This window comes from Egretta garzetta, unplaced genomic scaffold, assembly GCF_000687185.1.
Source record: "Egretta garzetta isolate BGI_Z169 unplaced genomic scaffold, ASM68718v1 scaffold473, whole genome shotgun sequence".
Lineage (NCBI taxonomy): Eukaryota > Metazoa > Chordata > Aves > Pelecaniformes > Ardeidae > Egretta > Egretta garzetta.
The window spans coordinates 1,986,285-1,994,792 of NW_009259319.1; positions in this window are offsets into that span (position 1 = coordinate 1,986,285).

The window sequence follows — 8,508 nt, forward strand, 5'->3', positions numbered from 1 at the left end:
AAAAAAAGTAAGATCCGTGGGTTGAGATAGAGACAGTTTAATAAGAGAGAAGAATAACAATAGTGATAATAATAATGGTATGAGAATATACAGAATATATATAAAACAAGTGATGCACAATGCAATTGCTCACCACCTGCTGACCGATGCCCAGCCCGTCCCGAGCCGCAATCACTCCCCCCGAGCCGCGATCACACAGCCCGAGCTGCAACCACTCTGCCCGTGACCGACCGAACCGAACCAACCGAACTAACTAACTAACCCCCCCGAGCATGACGTTCTGTGGTATGGAATAGCCCTTTGGTCAGTTTGGGTTAGCTGTCCTAGCTGTGCTGTGCTCCCAGCTTGTTATGCACCTGGCTGAGCAGGAGAAGCTCAAAAAGTCCTTGAGTAGTCTGAGCACTACTTGGCAACAGCCGAAAACATCAGTGTGTTATCAACATTCTTCTGGTACTAAATCCAAAACACAGCACTATGCTAGCTACTATGAAGAAAATTAACTCTATCCCAGCCGAAACCAGGACAGTCTTTAACACAGATAAGATTTTTTAGCAGTGCCTCTGCTAAAACATCTTCATAAATAATGTCACATCGCCTGATTTTATTACAAGAAAAAAGGACAATTATAGAGTAATGCATCAGATACACAAGTTCATTCATGTATAACAGCCACTGCCGTGTTATACTGAATCATCCAGTAGGGTCAACATTCTTCTAAATTAATTACAACCATTTAACAATAAATGTAGTAGCCTACATTGTACTTTGCTCTGCCTGTGCTGCCGGCATGGAATTGTTGCTGTTTCAGATGCTGTTACGCAATTCATTTCTGAACACATGGCTTATACTTGACTGCTCTCTTATTATTCAAGTCATGCTTACAATTCATGAGAGACTGAGCTGACCAACAGACCCATACTCAGCACTGATTTTATAATGTAGCTCAAGCCAAATGTCAATAATGAGCATATGAGGCAAAAATCTAACATCCTCTGTTCCTCTAGAGCTGCTAAATTCTATATGCAACCAAATGTACAGCAGATGTTAAATGTGATTAGAATGCTTACTCACTGCTAATGTTTGTCAGTAATGAGAACCATATGAGAAGTTAGGATACAAAATAAGTACAGGGAATTACTCACCTGTAAACGTCTCTCCCCTCCCCCAACACCAGAGGGATCACATTTGATAGAATTTCTGACTTGTTTCACACTGGAAGTATGAGGGGCTTGAGTAGGAATCTATCACATTTTTCAAAATTATTCTTAAAATAACCAAACAGGCTTCTTTAAAGAGTAAAACTTAAATTGAAAAATCAGGCTGCTATCTGGCCTAAGATTATTTTGCAGAAAACATTCCAAGTATGCTTCAGAAAAACCCCAAAATATATTTAGAACCCCAAATCCTTATTAGAATTTGACTAAAGCTGCTCAAACAGAAATACCATCATCACTTATATGTTAATACTGGTAAGGTCAGAACTCAGCAAAAGCCTTATTGTTCAGCCATCACAGGTCAGAGCTGGTTGAAGCTGCCATGCCCTAAACCTAAACTGTGCTAGCATATCTGTATGACTTTTTGGTGTGAATCTGTCTCACACACATCCATAGTGTAGACGTGCCCTTACAATGCATGCTGCATACTGGAGATGACTCTTACATACAATGGTTAAGCATAAGTAGTGTTGTTCAGCACTCTCAGAACACCCAGACACACATATTTAAAGAAAATATGGGGAGCTTTATATGAATAATGACCGAGGGAAAACTGAATCTATGATCACAAAGCCTACTCTGAATTTTGTCCTGAAATATATTCATGCACATTTGTGCTTATGTCTGACAGCTTTCAAAAAAACCCACATTTCTCCAGCCACCTACCCAATTACATAAAACAAGCTGTACAGGTTTTTTTTTTTTCCAGATGAAGGTAATTAGTTGGAAATTATGCGCAAGCATACTTATGTTGTTCTGATTTATCTACTCCACTATGACAAAACCAAAATACATTCTCTATGCAGACAAAGCCATGAACACCATTGTTAAAAATCAAGCAGGAAAATTGGAAATTGTACAACATCATAAAGAGTAGTCCTTAGCTATTTTATATATTTAGCCATTTTCTTATATGTAGAGAAACTAAACAACTGGGGCCCACAACAAGAAATCACAAGGACAGAATAAAATTAATATTAAACAACCTTACACAGTGCAGACTCAGCCAAAGAGACATGTTCTGCACATATTTTTGCAAAAAGACAGAATTTGTCTGCTATAGTGATTTATTCTTCATTACCAAAAAAGTCTGTAATGAATGTCATACATAGAGAACAGAATGTTGTTTAAAGGAGGGTCTTCAGCCTAAATTAATTACTTAGAAAACCATCTTCATAAAGATGTTCTTGTTGCCTACTGGCAACTTTAATGGCATATCTCAATCTAATCCCAGACAAATACAGTGAAAGGCTTCACAGGCTTTACTGGTGTATCCAAAATATATTTTTTTAAGTATGTTTTATATATATTTATATATGTATTTCAAAGATTTACTGTAAGTTTAGTGACTACAGCTAATGAATACTTCTGCTTGCCAAGATAATTTCACAGGTCACCCATACCTAAGAAATCATCCTGACATTATTGCATGCATAAATCCTCTGTTAACCTTTGTACAGAAAATTAGATTTCTATTTTTAAAAGAAACATACTTAGGATAAGAATGTAATTGTTTAACTAGCTTATTTTAGAAAAACCTCTGAAACAATACAAAGCTATATTTGAAGCTATGTTCTTCTCTGTATTATTGTGGAGTTACATATCACTTTAGACTCCAGCATCAACATGTCTTATCACAATCACAGAGCTACAGTAATTCCCTGATCATGTACAGATGGGATGAGATTTTCCACAATTGCCCTATTCAACCTGTACATGTATTAAATAATCCAAAGAAGTGACTGGCTTACAGAAATGTGGGCCAATCTTCAAATCAATATCTATGATTCTAATGTAAGAAGTCCCTACAGATCTCTTGAAATTCTCTGGGACAGTCAGCTATTCATGCCAGTTTTTCCCTGTGGTGATGTCTAAAAATGGATGCTGGTTGGAAATGGAATGTAGAGCCATTCATTTGTGATCCCATGATCAAAACACCTTGTAGAAGTACAATTTCAAGCATAAATCATCAATATTTTTTGAAAAGTGCATATTATATATGCCCCATTACCCAATTTAATTACACTTAGTTAATTTTATAGATGAGCATATTTTTCATTGTCTTGTTGTGTCATAAATTGTGCCTTAAGGAAGTAGAACAGTGCACACTGAGAACACTCTTACTTCATGAATCCAATAGCTTCCCTCTTCCTCAGTGAAGGCAGGTGTTCAATTTTAACACCACAGGAGGAAGAAAATGTCAATGCCCACTTCTGACTGCCCTTGAGATCACAGCTCTCTTAACAAGTGTTTATTTTTAAGCAAAATAGGCTTTCTGTTAGATTAAAGGCAACTGTACAGGCTTTAAAATACAAATTAAGCAATTCTTCCAGCATAACATTTCACAAATGTTCATGCAATCTTCAGAAACCTTAGTTACATACTTCATCTCAAATACGTGACTGTTCCTTTTATAAAGGTTTTCCTTGCAAAACAGATGCTGTATTCATCAGTAACCCTTTGGCGATTAAAGTTTCTAAATAAATAAAAAATGTCTCTTAGTAAATAAGCTTGGTTTTTAATATCTTATGATGGCATTGAAATGGATGTTTACTGAGTGAAGAGTGTCCATGTTTATGGGAAAAGACACTAGGATCTAGTAGCTACATGCAAAGCTCAGACAAAGAAAGAAAGAAAGACATTTTCAGCTTGGTGGGGGGGGGGGGGGTTGTGGTGCGGGGGGGGGGGGGGGGTAGAAGGAAGAGAGAAGAGAGGGAATACCTTTGCTTTTCCAAACTATGCCACGTTTGCCTTTCTCCCGTCCCCACCCCAATGTCGTCATGTATTTTGACTTTAAGAACACCTTTGGATTTTTACACATCATATGCTTCCTTGGCAAAGGCTGTATCAGCCCCAAACACTGCTTTTCAGGCTGGAGTGATGTTAAACCCTGGTTCATCCAAACAATGAGCTTCCCAGCACTTTCTCTCAGGCCCCAAACCCATCTAGAGCCCAAGAATAGCTCACAAAGAGAAGGAAAACACTGGCTTTTCTTAACCCACTTTCTCCTAGTTTTCTTCCATCCTCATTTATCAAGCATATATGATGGCCTTCGTTCACCTTCACTTCATTCCTTCTCACCAGGCATTACACTGAAGTTGTCAACTCACTGCAGCACCAAGAGGAAAGGAAAGAATTGCTTTTCTGTCAGGCTGGACAGTCAAAGTGGAATGCAAATAAGAGAACAAAAGACAGTTCAATACTTGTGACACACAGTATGTAGTTTTGACTCAAATGGCATGTTTCACACTTAAATGTAAAAAAAATATACTTCTAGGTTTTTTTCTCTTTCTTTTTTTTACAAAGTTTTTAAAAGTTCCACAGATCTATGAAGATCACAAAACACGAAAATTATCTTAAGTCAAAATTAGGATATTTAAAATAGAGTTTAAAATAACTATACAACAAGTAAAAAATATAAAATGTGATTATATTGATATGCATATTTTCAAACAACTGGCAATAGTTGTATCCAAGGAGTAAAGATGTTTCATTAGCATCAGTGGAAAGCTTTACACATAGCTGACAATTCAATAAATATGTGGGGTTTTCTTGCCCTCTACTTGTATTTAACAACTCAGACAGCCCCCCTCCTGTATTAGCCCTTTACAATGGACAGGAAGACAGAGTAACTCCTCTCACGTAAACCACCTTTATTCCTTTGATTTCAAACTATTCTTCAAACTATTTGTCCAACTCACAAACACATTTAAGCTCAGATCAGTTACTCCGCCTAGGGGTACAGAAGGAAGTGTTGGCAGGTGAGAAAAGACAGTAGGAAATGTCTTTGCTCAGGCATAAACCTTTGAAGTTTCTGATACGCCATTGCTATCAGCTGTCTTGTCTTATCACACTCCTCTTACGAAAACCTTCTTGCTCTTGATGTTTTCCAGACTATAGTGTCTCCACTATCCAAATAGTTTAAAAAGTCACATAGGATATACTGAGCACCAACTAATTTGTAGATAATTATGTGTATTTTTACACTATAAGAAATACACATCTGGATTCTACTGAAATACAGTGGAAAATTGGATTGTGCATGACTGAGTCCCTGGTGCATATTGTAGAGTTACCTTACACTGTTGCTACAGTTAGGAAAGATTGGTGTGTTGCATATGTCTGATTTTTAACTAAATTCTCTTTTCCCTTCCTCTCTTGCATTCTCAAAAAGCTTCTCTTGTTCTCAGGAAGCTGAATCCAAGTGGAGTGCAAGCTATCTCAAATCTCACTCTGAATAAAGAAACACAAACCAGATTTCCCACGGAAAATTTTCTTGGGGGGAAGATCTTTGTGGAGTGAAGGTCAGTGAACATAATAGTCAGGGTCTAACAGAGGAGAAATTTCTGCTTGCTTGTAAAATTAATCAGATCTTGCCTATTTTTTCCCCTACAGCCTGCATAAAGTGAGCATGGATGTGTTCATGCATTCTGCTATGACAGCCTAGATAGAAGAATTTCTTTCCTTTCCTTCCCTGCATCAGATGTATCTTCATTAAAGCATGTTCTTTTCTAAACATGTTATTACTTTTTTCAGTCATGACAGAAACAGAGGTTGTGCTGTACAGCTCTATTTTGTGTTTAACAAACCGTATAACCAGACCCGTTATTGTGTGTTTCTCTGTCTTTGAATCTATTAATGTGGAGGCATCCTTGAATTAAAAATTAGAGAAGGAGAAGGCATCTTTTATATTTATTAAAGACAGTAATTTCCTTTGACTTTTTTCACACTCTGTTTTAACATGCTATTAATGCTCAGTGGGGAATTCAGCCTTTAACAGCAGTGATTAGATTGCAGAACCTGAGATAAACCAGAGAACGTACTCAAAAAGCTTCAGGCTAAGAAGCAACCCAAGGAAGACATAGGATTGTAGCTTGATGTGGTTATGTTGCAAGGGATTTGAGAGGAACTACTCAGAAGTACCATGCTAATACAAATCACATTTCAAAATTGCTACCATTGTTTGCTCTAAGTACTTGTATTTACTAAAAGCTCCCCAGATCATATTCATTATATTCCTCAAAGTTTAGAAGAAACAACAGTTCTCTCCCTTGTTAATTTAAAAAAAAATTAGACACTAACCAGATTGCAGAAAGACTTTCCTTGATTTACAACACCAGAGAGAGAATAGGAAACACTAAGTTTCTATGTCCAGTATTTGAAGTTATTTTTAAATAGTCCATAAACTTCTTCCTTGAAATCCTAGATAAAACTTTCAGATTAACAGTTTAGCCCTATAGCAAAGGAGGCTGGAAAGATTAAGGAAATTTCATTTAATTCCTGCAGTTAAGGAGAGCTGTTGAAAGATAAGGAGTATCCAAAGAGTGTACAAAAACTGTAACAGCTTTAAATTAATAGCACAACATGATTTTCTCTCACATAACTTTCCCCTTGCATTAAAAAAACCCATAATGGTTTTATTAACTTTTTTAATTGTAATTTTTTAGATTATTTATAAACTTTTTTGCCCTCGGTTAAATCAGATGGAACAATGTGAGTTGAAAAACGGTAAAAAAAAATGGAAAGAGGATCTGTGATGTTTAATTATTGAACAACTTTATTTCTTTTAAAACACAAAAATGTGTGGGTTTGTGTTTTGTGCCAGACACCTTTTCCAGTTAAATAAAAAAAAAGAAAAAAAAGGCTTTGCTCTTGCTTCTGCTACTTCTAATGTACACCAAAGCAATAATTATGGTCTGTGCTTTTTAAAAGCCTCTTTAATTCACCATTCATTACACATAAAGGGTACTACACTCACTCTTGGCTGATGGTGATCGAAATACAGTTAGGTGTGATCTTGCAAACAGAACTGTTGACCTCAGACTCCCAATGCAGTCAACAAAGCTGCGTGGGCAGGATAGTGCATTGAAACATAACTTTTTCCAAGCCAAGGCCAGAGTTAAGACACAGATGCTAGAAGCTAAATGTACATGAATGTGTATGCATGCAGTTGGCTGTTGTTAATGGTGATGTGTGTGTTACAAGCTATTACAGAATATTTTGCTTGAAATGCAAAAAGGGAGAATGCAAGAGTCATCTCCAGGCAACTCTTTTTCCATCTCTAACTCACAAAAATGTCCTGTTTCATCTGAAAATAAGTCATTTTAATGGTGGTACTTTGAAATTAAACATCTCAAAAGTATTCCAGACTTCTGTTCTTCCTCTCCACATTTTTTCAACCAAACATATTCACCTGAATTTGACACAATTTACAAATACCTTTGTCTGTCCCTTTCAACTCATAAAGTCTCATATGAAGGCTTTTACTCCTTCTTCCCAGTCACAGTCGTTACTAATACAGTTACAATAGAATTATTTTCTAAAGTACTGAGGTCAGGGGACGAGTTTCCTTGGGGTGGTTTTGCTTTTTTTCTTTTTATCTTTTTTTCTTTCTTGTTAGCATGATTGTCTATGTGTAATAGCAGAAAGCCTTTCTGAAAGCCTCCCAGTTTTTGACCTGTCTTGAATTGGTCTTACTTGACTACAGATGGCCTATCAAATCCATCAAGTCCTGATTGGAATAGATTACTAAATTGATGGAGCACTGGGATTAGGTCCATCTGTCTGCAGGAAGCTCTGTAATCATGATGAGAGGTTATTGTTGCCTGGGAACTCAAAAGCAGCAAACCATGCTGCACTAAAGGATCAACCAAGGCTTTCAATAAAGTAAAGGAGATGGAACAGCAATCTTATTCTGCTGAATGCAATTAACACCAGTAAGGTGCTGTAAATACCCTTGAAATACTGTTTCATTGAACATACATCTTTTTAGGATGAATTTTGTAGGAAAGAGAAGTTTAAAGACAAGCCATATTTTGCCCTTTTGTTGTAGGAGGTCATCACCACAGTTTAAGGGAGTTGGAAAGTTTGGTCCTGAATGCCTGCTTGAATGCTAGTTGTCTTGAGGCTGAACAACTGAACTAGAATGAAAGTAAAGATTAGACCTATTCCACCCACCAAAGTCAAGTGTAACTAGGCCATAGAGACAATTGATAAGGGATTAACCATATTTATTTTCCTAATTTGAAATCTTATTACTTCTTAACTTAGATCTCTGAAAATACCCAAAATATCATTGCAGGTAATACTGAGAGGAATCTGACTTCATTTTGCAACATTTTTAGAGTTTTCATTATGTTTTATTTGTCCTTTGAAAAAAAACCCAAGCTCTTTAAATTTTTCGCTGAAAAATAGGACTGCATTGAACTGCCCTGAGGCTCTCAAGCCAAGAAGGTATTATTATTATTTTGAGTTTAGTTAAGTTTCATTTCATAATTTAGGGAATATTTTTCCC